Source organism: Cimex lectularius, unplaced genomic scaffold (assembly GCF_000648675.2).
Source record: "Cimex lectularius strain Harlan isolate CLEC.00 unplaced genomic scaffold, Clec_2.1 scaffold161, whole genome shotgun sequence".
Lineage (NCBI taxonomy): Eukaryota > Metazoa > Arthropoda > Insecta > Hemiptera > Cimicidae > Cimex > Cimex lectularius.
Genome location: NW_019392739.1, coordinates 173893 through 194580, shown reverse-complemented (window position 1 = coordinate 194580; position 20688 = coordinate 173893).

Below are 20688 nucleotides of genomic sequence, written 5' to 3'. Positions count from 1 at the left end.
TTTTGTATCTACGTACGCCGGCCGGTAAGAAAAAAACTTACTCATCGCCAAATTTGGTGGTCTCTGAATAACCAACTCAATTTTTTACTTGGAAAACCAAAGAAATACCTCCGAGTATGTCGAAAACCTGATTTGTGCCTTGCCAAAAGAGATAAGAACACTTGGCACCATGTAGCATTTCATCCTATTGGAAAAACGAAGTTTAATTCTTAATTTGAACCATTTTGGCCTTTTAAACATTTCAAAGTAATGCTCAGAAATAACTAAATAAAGTTAGAAACTATTCGTACAACATATTAAATTATTTTTAATCATTTTATAGCAACACATCACAATTATTCTTTGACTTCAAAAATAATTTTGACAATAGCTAGTTAACGGTGCGCGCGCACACATACACACGCACAAAAATAAATATCGTGCACATTTATTTTTAGATATAAATTAAGAAATCAATGGTAAAATGCAATGTTGGAACAATAATGTCGGACGTAATAAATACAAGTCAACGTACTAGACAAATATACCCTAGTGTATGCGGTGTTCCGTCCGAAGTGCCATTAGAAAGTTTAAATATTTACTAATTAATAACAAGTTACTATGTATTGTAGTTCTGCGTGGTTCCAATTTTTACATATTTATCGTGTGATATATTACATAATACTATACGTATTGATTCTAAATACTGAAAGTAAGTATAGGTTCTAAAGGTATTTTTTTCATTTGGCAAGTTAAGTCGACATGATGATCAACACTTTTTTTTAAAAGGTAATGCCTTTTTTCTCACGTTTTCAAAGTCCTTTGAAGTTGAAGTTTTTCATTCAGAATTCGATATTGTCAATTACAGGTTAAAAAGAGAAAATTGATATTTAATTAAATAAAACATGAAAATTTAATTTGTTTTAATTTTGGAAACCTAACTTTAAAAAACAACAATCAATTACATGTTAAATTGAAATTGTAAGTACTTTTGTCCTTTCGAGTTCTAAATCATCAATATCTCCAGAACAAACGATGAATTTTTGAGGACGACTTTTTTCACACAATGGGAAAATCCTTTCCCTTCTAAAAGAAATACATAATACCAGATATAGACACGCTTCCATGCCAACTTATTAATAAAAATATTAATATTCTCATAGCACCAGCAAATCCTACATGAAAAATTACCTTTCGAACCATACTTAGTTTTACAATAACTAAACTTGTTAATAAGCTGTGAAATATTAAAGTTTATGTTTTGTGTAAAATGTCTTACGGTATAACAAAAACTCGTTCTTGATGAAAAAATTATACGCTTTTATGTACATAACCAATTTAGAAATAGATTAACTAATTCCTGGCGGATAAAGCAATGATTGTATTATCTTTACAATACTTAGAATACTTATTTCTAAGAGCTCTACTGAAATTTTTCTAATATTGGGAACATTACAAAGTGGTTTTAGCGTTAAAGCATCCGATTTTTGAGGAATATTATTCTATATCACAAATAAAACAAAATTATAAACATATCGCCCAATTCCAGGCAGAGAGAATAATATTACCTCTTATATAATATATATTTCTTAAATATAATGGAGTAATTATTTCTTTATTTCTATATACTGTAGGAGAGATGCTCTATCATTGAGCACACATCCGCAGGAAGAATATAATAATGAAACATTTATTGGATAAATCAATGATTCCTCACTCTAATGATTTTTCATAAATTTATTAAATATTTTCTAATACTCGGCAGAAGGATCATGAGTGTTATAATTCAAGAAGGAAGAAAATGGAAATAAAATTCTTTGAAGATTGAGGATACTTCCACAACATGCTATGTGCTTTTTTCTACCAAAGTAGTAAATGTAAAAGCGAATTGCTAAGCTAAGTTTGTTATTGTCCATTTTACTATTATTGCCTTAATTATTCGAAGACAGAAGTATATCAATTCATCTTTTCTTTATTGAGCACACTTATGTAGAGTGTTATATATAATAAAACATCTATGCTTAAGTAAATGGTGAGTAAAAAGAAATTTGAATTTTTCTTCAATCTGGCAGATAAAGAAATTATTATATTTTTTAATCAAGAATAACTATTTCTAAGTAGTGATGACTGAATTCTTTGAATATTTAGTATATCCCCACAAAGTATATACGTCCTTCTTTTTCGATATCAAAATTAATTTCCAAGCTAATTTCGTTCTTGTCCATCTCTCTATCATTGCTTAAATTATTCTAAAAGGGAATTCTTTCAATATCGTGCACAAGGCCCCAAACTGGAATATAATTATAAAGCAACAATCATTCTTCATGATGCAATTATTTAGTGATCTGATTATTAAAGGTAAAGAACACTTATATATATTAGCTAGATGGTGGCTTTATTTAAAATGCCGTCGGCAAAATTTCACGCATGTTACAAGAATATGTTGTGAACTAGGTCGTTACTCTGGATGCAATCATGTGCCTGACATATGCCAAGCACGCATTTTTTCTTCCCCGGGAGAGCTAATTATCGAGGTGGACGACGTTTCCATGGAATACCACAGACAAATGCCGCGTCTTAGACATGCAAATTATCATCTATTGTCATAGCAGGATATTTTTCCCAGGTCGTTTAACCCATTGGCCCCTTGGTCGCTAACAGTTTCTCGGACGGGATTGACCCCGGGGTGCGGTAAATCAAAAACCCTTTTATTTGTTCGCCAGTCGCATAATTGCGTGATTTTAATAATTCTGATCCTTCCTCTCCAATAAGAGCGTTACACAAAGGGCTGAAATATTGTTTATAGGTTTGCCTATGTAAATCAGATTCACTTGAAGATGCACAACTCATTAAACACGCCAATACATCACCCCGCTGTGGCATGAACCGGGGCTGTTTAACAAAGGCGAGCCGGACATTACTCATTCGCTAAACCATGCGGTTTTGGTATTAAAAAATGATAACACACCCCATTACGTAAATTTAATATATTGTTTATTGCCCTAGCGCTTAAATGAATTCCATTGGGATGAACTTTTGATTCACACACCTTTCAGTTTCATGAAACAAAAAAAAAGCTGTTTCCTTGGTTATTTTGAACAGTTATTCAGTTGCGAAGAAGAAATGTCAATAAATATGTGTACACAGCTAAAGTGCTAGGGAAATTACCGTGGTACCTGATGAATATTTGAATACATTTGCACTCGAGTAGCAATTCTATCTCTCTCGATGCTAATTGATAGCCGTGATTTCCACGGAATGGCCAAATGTTTCCAGTGTGATTCAACCGAGATAACTATCATTTACAAATTAATATTCTTAAAAAGTAGACAAGCAATTTTTTAGTTAAATCTTCTAAAAAAGTGTCACTTTTATAACAATTTTTTCATTCTTTATTTCGAACTAAATATAGAGAGAAATGGAACAAAATTTACACAGCTGCAAACATCAAAAAGAAAAAACAATGGAAGAAGAGATCGCAATCTGAATGTTATCTGTGAAAACAGAACATCGCCTGGTTTCTTCGTGTTTTTGAAAATTCAGTGAAATATAGACATCTGAGAGATTTAAAAATGATAATTTTCATCAAAAACAACAATTCATCCTTTACCGGGATAGACTGTAAGCTCCTTTAAACAACAGATTTGTAATACGCAAAAACGTATTCGAAAGAAATTGTTTTATAAATGTTTCATTTACAAACCACAAAAATAGGCATTTTTAAATAGCAAAAATATTTTAAAACCATATCATGAGTGCTGTAAATAACTTATAGTTCTATAATAGAAGCAATTAATAGTACAAAACTGCACAGTTTATTATACGCTCCCCGTTCGAAATATCGCAATATTTATAAATCTCAATTTTTTAGTCTTGACTTAACCAAATTTTTTTTAATGTAGATTGTAATATTATTAGTCAACGATCATTTCAAAATTTCTTTCAGCCAATTTTTCCTTTTTTAGCCTCGGGGAGCGTTTTCTCTTTATTATCTTTACTCTGATAATTTTGTTTATGTGATAATGAGTTTTTAAACTGCGATAAATCGGCGTAATCCTTACTCTCCATGAAGAAGGTATATCATTGCGTTACATCGCTAATCGCCTTATGCATTATTCTTCAAGTTCAAATTCCGGCCGTCTCAATGCAAGTTATACGGAAGCGCATTTCCGTCATTAAAAACCTGATCGCTGTATATCATTAGATTACAATCCCGGAGTCAAATGTTAGAAGAGAAGAATTCTAAGAGAGTCATACTTTAGTTCAAGAAGACCAGGGAAAGGCCTCCTTCTTACCATAGACCACCACAGAGAAAGACTAAAATTTGCTAGATAACACCAATCGTGGAATTTAGAGGAGCGAAGAAAGTCCTGTACATTGAGCCTTACCAGATGGTCGTGAAAATCATGATAATGATTCAGTCAGTGTTGCTCGTAGAAACCGTGTCAGTTGTAGAAGAGGCTTAATGTTTTGGCTTGTAATCTCACGAGAAACACGTACGAAGTTTGTTTAAATAATAGGGGGTTTGCACTTAATACTTTAATAAAACAAGCAAATAAATATAAACAATACAAAGACATCATTTTAAAAGGGGAGTATATTTCAAAAATCAAATAATTTCCAAGAGAACTATTGTAAATAATCTGTTTCAGAATAACAAATATACAGCACGATAGTAATAAATATGGTTTACCTAACCGGACACATAGATATACAGGGTGTTCCGTGAATAGACGTCGATACTTAGGACGCAATCCTGCTGGGCGAATTGGAAGGCAGGGTCCCACCGTCCAATGTATCGGAGATATTTCACATTTCGGGTTACTTCAACCAGCCACATAATTTTCCCATAAAGTCCCCGTGTCTCATTGCTCATCACACTGTCAATTTGATTAAATCAATGGAAAGAACATTGAAAACTCTATGAAACATAAAGTACATGATAAATTAATTGGAACTAAATTTATCAGATCGTAATTTATGATTACAATGTTAGTAAAAATTATTTTCCAATAAGCAAAGCATAAATTATTTTATTTAATTAATTATAGGTATTGGTTGAGGTGAAAAAAATCAGAGCCAAGAGGGATATTCGAACCCACGAACTTCGGCTCAATACGCCGTTGCTTAACCATTTTAGCTTCGATTCTCTCCGACACCAATCTCTCATCTCAACCTCCAACCTTCCAATTTTTCCCTTTTTTTGCCATATTTTGAAATACCTATATCTACTAAAAATATCTATAAAATATAATTACTTAAAATCATTAATATAATCAATATGTTTACTAAATACATATATGGATTAATAAGTTATTTATATTATTCAGTTATAAACAATATTTTATCGTAAGTTATCGGACATAGAGAGGTTTTGTAAATGAATTAATTCAATATGAAAATATGCTTTAATCGTTCATTTTAAAACTATTAAGTTTAAACATCAATTAACTAATTAAAATTGGTTGCGGATAATTAAGTCTGCAACAAGATAATGGGATAACGACTTATAATGCACTCGAGATTATTCATGTAAGATATAAATTACTGATATGTGGGAATAGTTTAATCCTAAAAGCCATAACTAGTGGAGTAAAGTTTTATTTTACATAAAAGCTTAGAATGCAAACGATGGAAGATTTGTTAAATTAACAACTATTCAAAATATAAAAAGATTTGATTTTTGATGGTGAAGAACGAAATTTAATGTTAACTCATATCATAGCAATGTAAATAAACTTCAAAAATTGAAATTATTATTAATAAAAAATTATTAATTATTCTTATATTTTCCTAAAACATACTTATCACGGTTAAATCTGTTCTCATGTTTGCGTTTTGTTGAAAAACGTTTTCGTAAATCTAACAATTTTAAAAATTTTCCTCCGTCAGCGGAAAAGATCAAGCTTTCAAGAAGATTGATGACAAACTGAAATGTTAAGAAAAACTAGTAATATTAGTTTGGCAGAAGAGAGGACATTAGACATAACACATAATAAAGATCGAAACGAAACCTAATGTTATCTAATAACGTTGCAATGTAAATAGGCTTCAAAAATCGGTAACAAATAAGGTAAGCAGGAATGATATATATGTTATTATGTTCTTATGAATTTTGCCAGATGTTCTGCTGAAATAGTTCACAGTTAGACGTTTGCTAGCATAGTTTTGTTCAATTTCTAGTTTTTCGTTTTAAATAAAGTTTGATTAGTCTATTTCTCATTTCTTCAAGCTACATACTTTTCCAGCATTTTTTATTTTCGTGCATAAAATATATTGTAATAATTGTGCAGTCATGTATGATAGAACGTTGGAATAACGTCGTTTCCAAAAACCATATTTTACATTTTTGTTGCATTTTATTATCGCCATAATTACCACTGGGTTTCGAATTTTTTTTAACATACCGTTATTAATTAATTGAATAATGCCGATTAACAGCTGGTAACAATAATAATTATCTTTCAATTAATTAAGGTTTTTTAGTTAAGATAAAAAAGTTAGTGCCAAGACCACAAAAGGTTTTATTTATGTTTTATGATTAATTACAATTAATTAAGGTTTTTAGTTGAGATAAAAAAGTCAATGGCACGAGCGGGATTCGAACCCACGACCTTCGGCTAGATACGCCGCTGTTCTACCACTTGAGCTATCGTGACTTCGATCCACTCGGACTATAATAATAATTATTAAATACCAAAAATATTAATGACAGAGAACGTTACTGCGGCAGTTTTAGATTTTATATATAATCTTGATGTAAGGTATTGGTTGAGATAAAAAGTCAGTGTCACGAGCTGGATTCGAACCACGACCTTCGGCTAAATACGCCGCTGCTCTAGCACGTCACTTCGATCCACTCGGACACCAACTTCAAATCTCTACCTTTCGAATGATCCTACTTTTTGCCCTTTGGCAATAGCAATTTTTTGTCTCAACCAATACCTTACATAAAGATTAATTAATAGAAAGAAGTTATTTGGTCAATCGAACGATATATAATGGATTTATATACAATGTTTATTTCCATAAAATATAAGTTAATTTAGTTCCTTTATATATTACCCAATTTGTTTTATAAATAGTGACAATCACCTGAAAGGTTTGTGCAGGGATAAAAGAAAAATTTAGCCTGTTGCGTATGCAAAATGTATGTAAAAGAAAAATGAAGAATAAACTAAAATTCGTATATATTTGTATATAATATGTATATATTTGTATTTTTGGAGTGTTCTAATTCATAAATACCAGAAATTTTTTATAATTTGTTTTGAAATAAAATAGATTTAATAATAGATAAAGAAATTAAAAAATGTATCACTGTTGTTACTGACAGTATGTTATGTACAGAAAAATCAGCAACTTTTGTAAACAAATAATTTTTAATTATAAGAAAAAAAGTTTTTCTTCTGATACCGGTAGTATTTTCTCATCAACCCTATAAACCGGAAACACTCCAGTGAATAATTTCAAAGGATGTAGAGATGAATTTGTTGTTTCACGTAAGGGTTCGAGATAGAATCAAAATAGGGCAACAAATCATTTTCTAGTCGGTAGCACGCCGACGTTCGAAATGGGCAATTTGCGATCCGGTGTTGAAAACGATCCGTGCAAAATTTTCGACGCCCAGCAGCCAACAGGCGATTTTACAAACAAGGTCACGGTTTCGCTAAAACAGGGCTCCGGTTAACAGTGTCAATATCGTTAAACTCGTTTAGCAGAATTGGAGCGAATAAACGAAGAGGAAAGTTCGGCCCTTTTGTTTTATTGGACACCGTTAGGCAGTCATAAACGACCGTTATGGATAAAGTTATAATTGAATTTCGCAGCCCTGTTTAGGTAATTCGGCCGGCAAGGAGAAAGAAGATTCAGTGACAGTTCCCGCGATGTCGGAAGATCGTAAAGCCCCGGATCGTTAAATATTATCGCCTAATTTAATATGTCAAAACATTATTGTCCGCAAGTCGTTTAAAGTCGTAAAGGGAATTACGAAAGTTGTGTATCTCGCTACATGAGGGAGAGCCCAAATTTTGCACCTTAATTTAATCCTACGACTGGAATTGGTGCCGCCGTAGAAAAACCTTCGCGCAGATGGATACAACGCAAGATCATCAACTTGTTAGCAAAATTGCTTTGTTACCTGTACGCCCCTACAATTACAGTGCTATCGAATTCAGAATAATATGGTCTGAGTGTATAAGTTAAAAGGAAATCATCATTCCTTAGTTATGAGGTGCCACTAGGTCGAGATGCAATTTTTTTCTTAAATCAGGGCTATTATTAACGACAAAAGCAGATAAAATCTGATGCATTTTGTAACAACTCAACCTAAAACTTTAAATTTGTTCAAACAATTAATAATTCTAACCATGATACAATAAATAATTGAAGCTAATAATCATTGCAAGAATTTTTTTGGCAATTTTATGATAATTTTATAACAATCACACGATTTGTGTTTTTTTAGTGAACGATTGTTTAATAACTTGTTGGATTCGTGAGAAGCGTCTGAGCGCTACTCACGATTCCAACAAATCAAATGAACACCGTACAAATTCAACAATTCAATTATATTTTACACAATAACATTAATACAACTAAACACATAATTGTCAAATGATGCAGGACAGTCGTAACAACAACCGAAACAAAATTCAGAAGATGTTTTAGTAAATGTCTACATTGATACTAACATATTTTAACAAAAATTTTTGTACATAATGCCCATTATGAGGGAGATAATTATAATGGAATATCGTCAAATTCCCAAATGATTTCATAGCGGAAAACTGCACATTATTCAAAGAAATTATTGAAAGAGGGTATACAATCAAATTGTAAATTGTTTGATTAAAAAAATATGTGACACTTATATACAAAAACATATGTCGTTTCATTATTTAATTATTTTCCTTTGTTATACCGCTGATTCTTTAATAATTTATTTTCTCAGAACACACAAGCTTAAAAAACTATTTTGTGATCTAATGAGAATTACGTGCAATTCGGTCGTCGATAGATTGAAAATAAGCTATTTTTAATAATAATTTAATAAAACAACTGACACATTCATTAGAAAATTTCATAAATATTGAACGATGGGTAAATTTTTTCTTTCACTGGCGAAAATGATTAGCACGGTCAACACCGAAGGAATTCAAAAGTACTATAAAATGTTAAAGCGAAAATAATACTTATGTTTTACACCGACATAAGCAGTTTGTATTTAGGTATTGCAAGTATTTATGCTCAGACAGGGCAAAATAACAATAAACAGGAATCCTGTTAAAAGTGCAAACAAAAGGAAGGGAGTTCGACAATAAAAATAATAGAATAAGTAAAATCTCTGATGCACAAAACAACTGCTACTTGTATATATCTACGTTCTAACAATGGGAGACTACGGACGTGGGATAGCCGATTTTAATGGAACTTGGTTTGTTCTTTAGAAAAATATGTTAGGAGCCCAGACTTTTTAAAACTAATTTAAATTTTTTCTTTTCGTACAGCTCTGTCTTTGTTGTATGTGTATTTCAACCCAATCCAATATATCCGTCGATTCAGTAAATTTGTGTTGATAATACTTAATTAGAAACATTAAGAGAAATATCACTCTAAATTGGATTGCATTAATAAAAGAAATGTATTTTACTACATTTAATATTATCATTTATTTCATAGAAGCCTACAAACATTCTTTTTTAGTGTATTCTTAGTTCACAGTTCAGAATATTAAAAAAAATTAAAAACATTAAATAAAGGAATATTAAAAAAAGAACATTTGGGAGTATACAATGGGAGCGCTAAAAAAACGGAAAACGGAAGGAAATTGGCCAAAACATCTGGCACGTATTGTGCAACTTTTAGAACATGTTGTCGAGATGAGTTTACACAGTCAACTTGCATGAAACTCATGGGTTGAGCAACTTTCAATTGATACCATTCGGACGCAACAGCCAAAACCACTTACTCTACTGGCTAGACAATGGTTAGTCTAATCTCCAATATTAACCACTCAATTAAAAAATGCTGTTTATTAAAAGCATTAATACAATTAGAAATTTTTTTAACTTATTAATTTAGTCGGGACATTTTTTTATTATAAAAGTTGTAAGTTAAAGTCGGAAGTATTTTATTCTGTTCTTATAATGTGTTAACATTGTTTGTCTTGGATTATAAAAACTCCGTACGCTTTTCTAATTGTTTGTTTTGGGTGGTGAAGAATATTTGCGTGAGGTATTTGAGAAGAATATCGAAACTACACACTTTGAAGAGTTCTGCAAAGACTGCTGTAGCAACAGTATGAACGGAGGTATGGGATAGGACTCAAGAAAGTGATGTCTGCTCAAAAAAGACATAACTGAATTTGAAATATTGTACTTTATAATTTATAATTCCATATACTTTCACATCCAACGAACTTTTTAGAATGCTTGTTGAAGAAAGTTATTCTTAGTAGAACATTTCCTCGTCTAAGTAGACAGTTGAAAAGACTGTTTTTGTTGCTCACCTAATTGCATTACAAATGGTTCATAAATGCAGGAAGTACTAGGTAGGAGGTAGCATTTTGAATTAACGATGGTTCAAAAAACTAGTTAAAAAAAGGTTAAAGCCCTAGAAACGTGTGATTTCACGCTTCTTCCGGTCTCCCGTACGCAAAAAAATGTATCGAGGACGATTTACATTGAAAAGGCGTTGGGTAGCGTTTATACCGTTGTATATTCCTTATCGGTCTGAAGACGCTCTCCGAACGGTGAGCGCGCGGTGCAAACGGACCGTTTACTAAATAAAGTTTAATCAAGAAAGAACAAAGGCTATTTGCTTAAATGCTCAGATTGACTCATCCACTGAGTCATGAGAAAGTAAACGTAGTAGAAATATTTTTGTTCTGGAATGTCAACATGTTTTCTCCGTTTCGCAAAAATTGTCAAACACAAAAATAAATTGAAATTACGAGTTAGACGATTTCAGAATTCAAATGCGTCTTACACAGTTGTGGGCACACATATGGTATATGTGTTTTGGTGCGAAGCGTTTTCTGAAATCTACTGATCTTCGTGGATCATCGCAAATGCCGTAAACAGACGTTTTTCCTACGGTGAAAAACAAATTCTAGCATATTTCTAGCAGCAACAAACTGGAATGTTAAGAAAAAAAATTGGATGTGAAGAGGACATCTTGGAAAGGCATATGATAAATATCTTGGGTGTGTACAATTTGGTCTAACTTAAAATTTTAACACTGGCTTTCAAAGCAATTGTACAGATTAACCATAAGGCAGAGTGTGCTGTAATGAAAATGTTAACACACCAGTACATAATAATTTTTTATATTTTCCTAAAACATAGCTATCTCAATTAATTAAGGTTTTTAGTTGAGATAAAAAGTCAATGCGCGAGCGGGATTCGAACCCACGATCTTCGGCTAGATACGCCGCTGCTCTACAACTTGAGCTATAGTGACCTCGATCCACTCGGACACTAACTTCCCATTTCAACCCCACCTTTCGAATTTTCCCTCCTTTTTGCCATTTTTCAAATGTCGTGTAATCGGATTGAATTCTCGACGGCAAATGAAATGGCCACGGAGAGCTTTAGTGGAGTATACTTCATTTTAAATCATTAAATTCACTAATTTCGTTGTCCCCTTGACCAATTAATAGATTACAATTAATTGAGGTTTTTAGTTGAGATAAAAAGTCAATGGCACGAGCGGGATTCGAGGTCACGATAGCTCAAGTCGTAGAGCAGCGGCGTATCTAGCCGAAGAACGTGGGTTCGAATCCCGCTCGTGCCATTGACTTTTTTATCTCAACTAAAAACTTTAATTAATTGTAATATATTAATTGGTCAAGCGGACCACGAAATTAGTCAATATAACTATTACAGTTAAATTTGTATTCATGGTATGTGTTGAAAAACGTTTTCGTAACTGTAACGATTTTAGGCATTTTCGAAAAGATCGAGCTTCAAGCAGATTCATGACAAACGGAACTGTTAAGAAAAACTAGCAATGTTTGTTTGGCAGAGGAGAGGGCATTAAACAAACCGCATAATAAAGATCCTCTATTTATTTAAGTTGTTTTAAAAATTGTATATAATCTCTTCTTTTTGTTGCTCAAATTTGACGTGGTTTTGAACGAATGTAGCAGACGTCTGAAAATTGGGTAATTTAACAATAAATTAAGATCGCTTGTGCATGAATGAGCAGTATGAATAGGATTGAAAAAGAAGGATAATGTACATGTTCAGTGTCAGAAAATATTTACACAGAATAGCGTCTAGCTATTCAGTGTAGAATTTTTGAATTCAAGAGTTTCTTGCAAAATTATGGGATTCGCGTTCGTAATAAATGTAATAGAAGTTCTTATAACGGTGAAATTCAAATGTTTAAACAGACTGATGACAAATCATTTGGCAGATATCCTTGTTTAAAATTGTCCTAGTAAAAAAAATTTAATTGTTCGTTTACGCCAGATGTGTGCTGGAAAAAGATGATAAATCTAATCAATTAATTTCATGTACCAGTTATAATTTGTGTTCTAGTACAACGCAATGCTTACATGGTTGCCTATAGTGCCTTTTTTTTGCAAAAACAAAACAACGCTAATATATTAATGAATTACTTACTAAGAGCGCAATTATTAATTTTGGCTAGTGGTTGCAGAACCAGTATTAATGTAAAAATTTGAAATATGTAAATGCAAGCTCAGTAGCAAATTCCCCACTAATAAATTGCATTTCTATTCAGAAATTTTCGAATTTAAGTGTTCCTGGAACAATTGTGGGAACCAGTCTGTATTTAACGTAAATTTCGACCATGTTCATGTGTTGTCACTAATGTCGTACATAACCACCACGAAGAAACTTACACACCAACTAATTCTTTTGGATGAGAAGATATCACCGAATGATATCCTAGTTTTGCCTAGATTGATAAGTGGTGTCGAAGAACAATTGTTCAGTTTCACCGTTATATTTCCTTGGATATTTTCTCGTTAGTAAAAACAGAGCCAAACGTAATAAAATAACAATATTTTATTGCATTTATTTTTTAGAAACGAATTGCGATTTTTACTGGGCAGACGTTGATATTTCTCCCCATTCATTTAAAATCTTGATGAACATACATGTTGCGTACGAAGTAAGTGAACTAAATACTGAAAGTAATTAAAAATCCGTAAAGAAAAAAGTTAATGTACGCATTAAGTACAAGCTAGATTTAGATATTTTCAAATTCAAGAGTGTCTTATATAAATGTGGGGACTCGCCTGTTTTTAAGAAATGTCTTTTCTGGAGATACAGCACACAATCCACCGACCATCAAGTATAATTTCTTATAGCCAAACTAAATATTTCAATTACCAGTGGAAAAAAATAAAACTTTTTAACAAACTGAAATATTAAGCAGAAAAACAAATCGTTTGACTGAGGAATTCTTGTTAGGATAGTTTTCAAAGAAGAATTGTGTTAAAATGACACATGGCGAATTTGTTTACATTTTGCCTGGTTCAAAAATTTTAAAACGGGACTTGGAAGAACAATTGAGAGGTTTAACTGTACATTTATGCTCGATATGTTTTGGAAAAAGAAGGAAAATCAGTGTATTGTATTATTAAGCAACTATTTTTCAAAAAACAGGCCTAAACTCTGTACCTTTTTTTCTATTAACAGAATTGGTAATTTTTTTGGTATTTTATATTTATTAGTAATCTTTTATGAGCTTGGATTGCTTACTTAATGTATCAGAAAACCATTAACCACAATAGTGAATTGCTATTCGATTTAGAAATTTCGTATTCAGCTGTGCTTTGCACAACTCTGGCAACTACCTATTTTTGTTTAAACAAGATTCCGAAATCTCAGTAATTTTGATGACGTACCGAGTTGAGTAAATAGAAAACCTACCAACAGTAATGATCAAAAACTGAAATTCGTTTTGTTTATTTGTATCGCAGGTAAATGACAAAATAACTTAACAATTACCAATAGACTTACTTTCTTATTCAACTAAATTGTCATTTTTTATTTTAACCAAGACCTCACTTGCAATAAACCAATAATTATTACGGACTAAGCAAAAAACTTCTTTTTCTCAAATTTGTTATCAGCTAAGAGATTGTTTTGAAGAAGTGGATAAATTAGTTACGTATTTTTGATGAAGATTTTATGTGTCAGAAGTATTTTTTTTTTAATCTGAATCTACACAGTGCGAAAATTAAATAAGCAAAAATCATGACCGGATCTTTCTATTTGAAAGAGAAAACTTATCAATGAATCTTTATTTCTTCCATGCAAAAGAGGAGAAATTCACACAATCTTGCTTCTTAGACGACTAGCAGAAAGGGAAATCTGTAAGTAAAATGAAGAGGCCCGGTATTTGAGGTACGACTATCTAATTATAGTGACATAACAATAATGTGTAGGAAATGCTAATATTAATTAACAGACAACGTGACTTATTTCATTCATGACTGGAAAGGCGATTACGGCAAGAAAGTGGGCGTTAATTCATATCCAAATAACCTCCGAGGTGGCCTCAACTGGCATTAACACGGGACTGAACTATTTGTTAGCGAACAAAATTTGTCTAATTTAGACAGCCGGCAGAGCGCTTCGATGCCATTTGGGGCGTAAAGTTTCGAACCGAAAAGCAACAATGGTTCTGGCGAGAAATGACTTTAATTCTAATTCTAAGTTACGGATCATTTTGATTTTAACGCCATTCAAAAATGCCTTAGGTCGGTGCACATTGGCAATTTTTTTTGGCTGGTTAACAGTACAAACGTAAAAAAAAAAGCAACGGCTCAAATCGACTTTTCCCGACAGTTTAGAAAATAAGTAAAATAAAATAAATCTAAACTTATCACGTATTTATGCATTCTCTATAAACAAACCTCATTCATTTTTTAAATTTTGTTCTTATAAAATAAATAAAAATAGATCGGTCGATAAAATCATTCATTAAATTCATAACGCTAATTTTAATTTTTGATCTATTTAAGAGTTATCAATAAGGGTTATTAATAATTAACATTTTTTAAAATAAAGAAGGAACGATAAAGCTGTTAAAAATTAGTACGTCTCATAATAATCCATTATTTTAGTCCAATAAAGAATCGAATCGTTCTAGAAAAAAATGTGATATTAAATATTTGTGTAATTTCTAAACAAAATTCACCAAGCCCAAAACAGTCAAAGAAGTTCCTCAACCTATCAACCAGAAAACCTCATTCTGAGCCTGTGAGAGTTAAAGAAAATAACATGGATAATAGAAAAATACAGAGCAAATTTAGGACAAGGAAAATCTATATTGATGCTTTTTCTTTAGGTTTATCCTGTAATATATATTTTATGTAAATATGTGTACAAAAATGTATAAAAAACTAATTATAAAAATCTTCATTAATTCGTTACTGAAATGAACTGACTTTAAACTAAGTCGACACTCTTTGGGCCAAAACCGCAAATTAACGATACATAGCATGCTAAAACAAGATTGAACAAATAGATTGAAAACGAAATGACAAAAAATTGATCATTTGCAAAACTCTCACTGAGGTTTCTATTACCTAGGAAAATTTCACTCTGAGCAAGTAAAAATTAAAAAAAAACAGGAACAGTTCTAATAATCCAATTACGGCCAAACATTGAGAAAATCTGAGACCAATACATTCCGATGTGCCAAGATTAGTGGGATTTCTAGAGTATTGAATAAATAATTCTATAATAGATCTTAAGGTAACAAATCAAATTTCAGTAGATGTTTCATATTTGTTCTAAATTTTTAATAATTTCTCCAAAGTCCTGATGCAAGCAATGTATTCTTCGAAACCTTGGTGAAAGAACTATCATATTGGCTTGATACTTATAAATTTCATTTTCGGCCGTTCAGCATTTTTGGATAAGTCATCGTACTTGTAATGTAAGTGTGAAAGTAAGAACTAAACAAACATATTTTCTCTTGAGTTGTTCTGTTTATAGTTTTATTAATCATATGAAAGGTTGTTTTTCTAATTTAGACAAAAATGGATTTGTAGCAGGTAAACGTATTTGACGTTTATCAGTTTCAAGGGGAGCCAAGTCTCTAACTTTTTCCGGGCCAACATGACGAAGTTCCCTGACCGTTTGGCCTGGATTGAATACGACCAGAACCCTAATTGCTTGTCGTCGACGTGGCTTTCAGATCTCGCACGTGCCACGTTTTGAAAGGACATATCGTATGTGAAAGTTTTTTTTTCGGAAAGAATGGCAAATTGTACTAAGCCCGTGACGATAATTTTGGCTATAGCGGCATAATGACGCCGATTAAGCTAGTAGAAAGCAGTACACGAAAATCATGGGCTCGTTATTTGTAGATAATCATAATCGGTAAAATCAGGAAAACAGGCCATACGATGTGGTCCAACTAATCTCGCCATTGGCCTAGTGTCAGAGGATCTTCAACTCAACGCCCCAGTGAAACACTACATATTCGAAGAAATTTGGATTTGTGTTTGAATATTGCATTGATTCAAAAGCGTGGCAGCCTTAAACCAATTACTTTTCCTTCCAGGCATAAATTTATAAATTATTACAACCATTGTTTAGATATTTGGAATTGTTAATAAGTTATTACTCATATTTTATTCAGTTTAATACTAAATGCCAACCTCTTTGATAAAACAATAAAAATCCAACTAATTAGTTAAAAGTGGTTATAAGTAGGTTTCTTTTTAAAAAATTTTCGTGTAAAATCACTGATCTGTATAAACCTTTTTCGGTAATACTAGGTCGAAAAAATATTAGATATTTGGCCTAGCATTCTGATTTATCTATTTTTTAAATACGGTTTTCTACATTTGGCAGTAAGTTATTAAATAGAAAAAATATGCCAGATCCTATTAAAGGTGGTAAAATATATAAAAAAGTTCTAAAACAAAAAACAATACTTCCGGTTAAATTGGCCAAATATATTTGATTTAAAAAAAGCAAATTAGTAGCACCCTAAGTAAGAAGTTTTACTGTAAACAAAATTTTAAGCTTTTTTCAAACTTTAAACCTACAATTTTAATTAATTACGGAAAAAATGTTCGCCATAGGTTTATAAGGTTCTAAGACGTTGTAAAGCATTTAGATAGAAACGTTTTATAAAATTTTCCGTGAATGTTTATTTATTTTATATAGCTATTTAATTCAATATGCTTCTTAAAATTACGGGATTAATCTAAAATAAGATGAAGTTTGGATTGAAGAGTTTTAACAGAAAGCTTTCTGAGTTATTACAAAGGATGTAATAATCAATCAAACTTTCCTTGTTCAATTGTCACAAGCGTTTCTGGAATTTACGTTTCTGGAATCTTATTGAGTTTGTTAGATGTAGCGGTCAGGGTGAACATTGTCACAAACCGACGACTGAATTTGGGATAAAACGTCAAACGCGTTTGGCAGACCAAAATTGGAACGATGGGTAAACCAGAATGATCATGATGGCTCTCACTCAGTCCTTCTCTTTTTAACAAGTTGCTGGATGTAAGATAGTTCGTAAATATATAACACCAACACTCTGGATCAAGTTATAGTCTGGAAGAAGAAAGCAAATTCAGTTGTTACTGCCAAACTGCCATCATGAGGACAAACAATATTAAATATATCTACATATTGATATATTTACGTTTTCGTAGGCGATCTCAAATTTCCTTGAAGATCGACCCAGCCCCAACATTGCCAAGGACACACTCATTCCTAAAATGTAGAATATATTTAGAAATATATCAATCTGTAGACATATTTAAGATCGTTTTGCCCTGAAGATGACCTTAAAATAGGTCGAAAGCGTGGCAATAACACCTGAACTTTCCTTCTAGTTTGAGACCATACCTTGATTCAAAGTGATCGTGAGTGAAAATGCCGTCGATAAAAACTGAAAATAAATAAATATCACTATATAAACTTATTCATACTCTGTTTTTTTTTCTCTCTCTCTCTCTCTCTCTCTCTCTCTCTCTCTCTCTCTCTCTCTCTCTCTCTCTCTCTCTCTCTCTCTTTTCCACGTAAACACCCACACACACATCCAACGGTTAAAACGAAGAAATACAATAAATTAAATTTTCAACCACCAAAATTAAAATGTTTCCAGTTTTGTGTAATGTTATATTCAAAAAAATATGGTCATATTTTTCTAACAAGAAGGCAGAAAATGCTGTATGTTGAACTTTTTATTGCCGGTTTTTAGCTATGTTGTGAGGATCGTGCTAGTAACTCTTGATGTTGGGATAAAAAGGGAAATGAAATGTTGGTCAGGCAGAGTTGGTAAAAAGATCGGACGGGTCATTGTGCAACGTCTGTGGGAGAAGGAAGGTTTTGAAGAAACGAGCTCATCGGCCCCGGCTATCCGTTGATCGACCCAAATCGCTTAGGCCATTGTCTGAGCGCAACACTTTCACCGGCCACTGGCGTTGTGAGAATGTCCACAGCTGCCTCTTCCCAGCAGGACAATGACGAAGATTGGGAAACAGAGCGAAAATATCGTCTTCTGATTTTTTAGCCAGTCCTCGCCCCGAAAGGCTATTAATTGCTGAATTCCGGCCCCTCTGAACCGAACCGATCCCGCCGTCACCTAACTCTGAATAAATCAGGCTCCTTATTTATATACGGCCTACCTATAACGAACTGCTATAAAAGAAACGTCTTGTTTGCCCGTTAACCTTTATATATGAGACCGGTTTTTGGCAGTTAAAACATCCGTATTTAGCCCTTTCTATCACATCCCTCCGATGTACCTGATATCGTTTCAAGTCCCCGTTATCAATCCTTTGAGATATTTCTTCTGTCAGGCGATAAAGCCGAACTGCCATTAATTTTAATTTGTCGGTTGGTTATTATCAACCCTGAAGGATTGATTACCTGGACCTCGAAAACTGAAATTAACAGCCAATACTATTCAAAATGCACAATTACTCTGCAACAATTTTTACAAATATTCAGGAAAGTACTTTACTGAAATATTTGAGAAATGTTAAAATTTTCGTTTACCATTAATTTTATTTTGCGACGACAGACAGACAAAGAGGATGGACTAACCAGGTGATCATTAATGATCAAACTTAAAATAAGATACTAAAAAAATCAATTGTTTTTTAAGCACAATGAAACATATTTTAGAAGGTAGAAAGTTGTGGAGGTGTTGAAGGAATACTTTCACTTTATTTATTGAAGAATCGATAGAAGTCTAAATGTCAAATGATAGCATTTGACATGAACAATTAACATACGAACATTATCGACAATTTGTACGCCGTTTGATCAACTTGATCAACCAGTGATGAGGTAAATGCCGACATGCGTCTGACTTGGATTATGATTGGATTATGACTGGGAATCATGAACAAACAAAATTCTAACGGATGTAAAGTATAAAGATGTAAAAGTATAAACTTTTTGTTTTGGTATCCGTTGAGAAATAAAAATGGTTGAGTCATGTAATGAAAATTAATTGTCCCCATTGTCCTATCATTTAAAATTCAAATTTCTAAAACCTTATTCAGTAATAACTGATTGTCTAAAGAAGTGGTCAATAGATAATCAACCTTGTAAAGTTGTTCTGGAGAATGTATTTGCATTGTCCAAAATCCACCCACAAATGAAAGTTTATAAATGACTTGAACACAATTCTTCCTAAACCCAGTATGTTTTGGGAGGGGACCAAACGTTGGTTTCATATGTCATTACTTTATATGTGCAAATCTTTTTCCGTTTAGTATGTTTCTAATAATAATGTTAGTAAACATAATGTAGCAAGTGAGATCAATTGAAATATTTCAAATATCAGACATTTAATTCAGGTTTACTAATTTGAGGCTTTTTTTTAGTTGTTTTGACACCATCTGCGTTTCCTCATTTCTAATCCATCGCTAATTTCTATCAATGTTGAAGTTACATATTATTTCCTTCAGGCCATCTGTTAGACCCAGAGGCATTAATTTAGATAATAACGTGAAAATGATCATGCGCCCTCCCTAAACCAACACGCGCTCGTGTCGATAACGTTCATCTCCTAATGGGAACATTACGGCGAAATTGGCAGATGGAAGACAACGAAAATGGGGACCGAAGCCAGATAAAAGGAACCAGACTTTTTCCAAATAAATAAGCACGATCCCGTAAAGCACCGCGTTACTTTGAAGGCATCGAGTCTGATTAAGAGACAACTGTGGGCTCTTTAGGGAAAGTTTTCTTTCAAAAGTTTTTTTGATAAATCTTTTTGAGTCGGCTTCCTGGTTGCCCGAGAGGGCTGATACATATCTGGCATATTTTATATTGCAACAGGTACCGCACTATCGGCTCATCTGCTCCAACCTTGATTAATAAGAACACAACTATGTTCCAAAATATACAGGCTGATTCATAAACTATGCACGAAACCCAAGGAGATGATTCCTCAGCTTATTTGCAAAAAATGTTTTGAAAAATTCTCAATAGTTTCGGATATTTATAAATTAATTTCTTTTCTGCAAAACGCAATTCTTTTAGGTTAAAACCTAAAACCTCTTTAAGGTAATCTGATAGCACGAAAGAGGGATAAATTTCCAAATAGCGGTGATAAATAAGTTTTTAAAATGATTTCTTTAAGCATTTCAGTTTCCGTTCAATCACGAAACAATCCCGTTTCAGCTAGAGTAATTATGTAAACATGTTATCTTGTGTACACAACAGCCATATCAAATTAGGG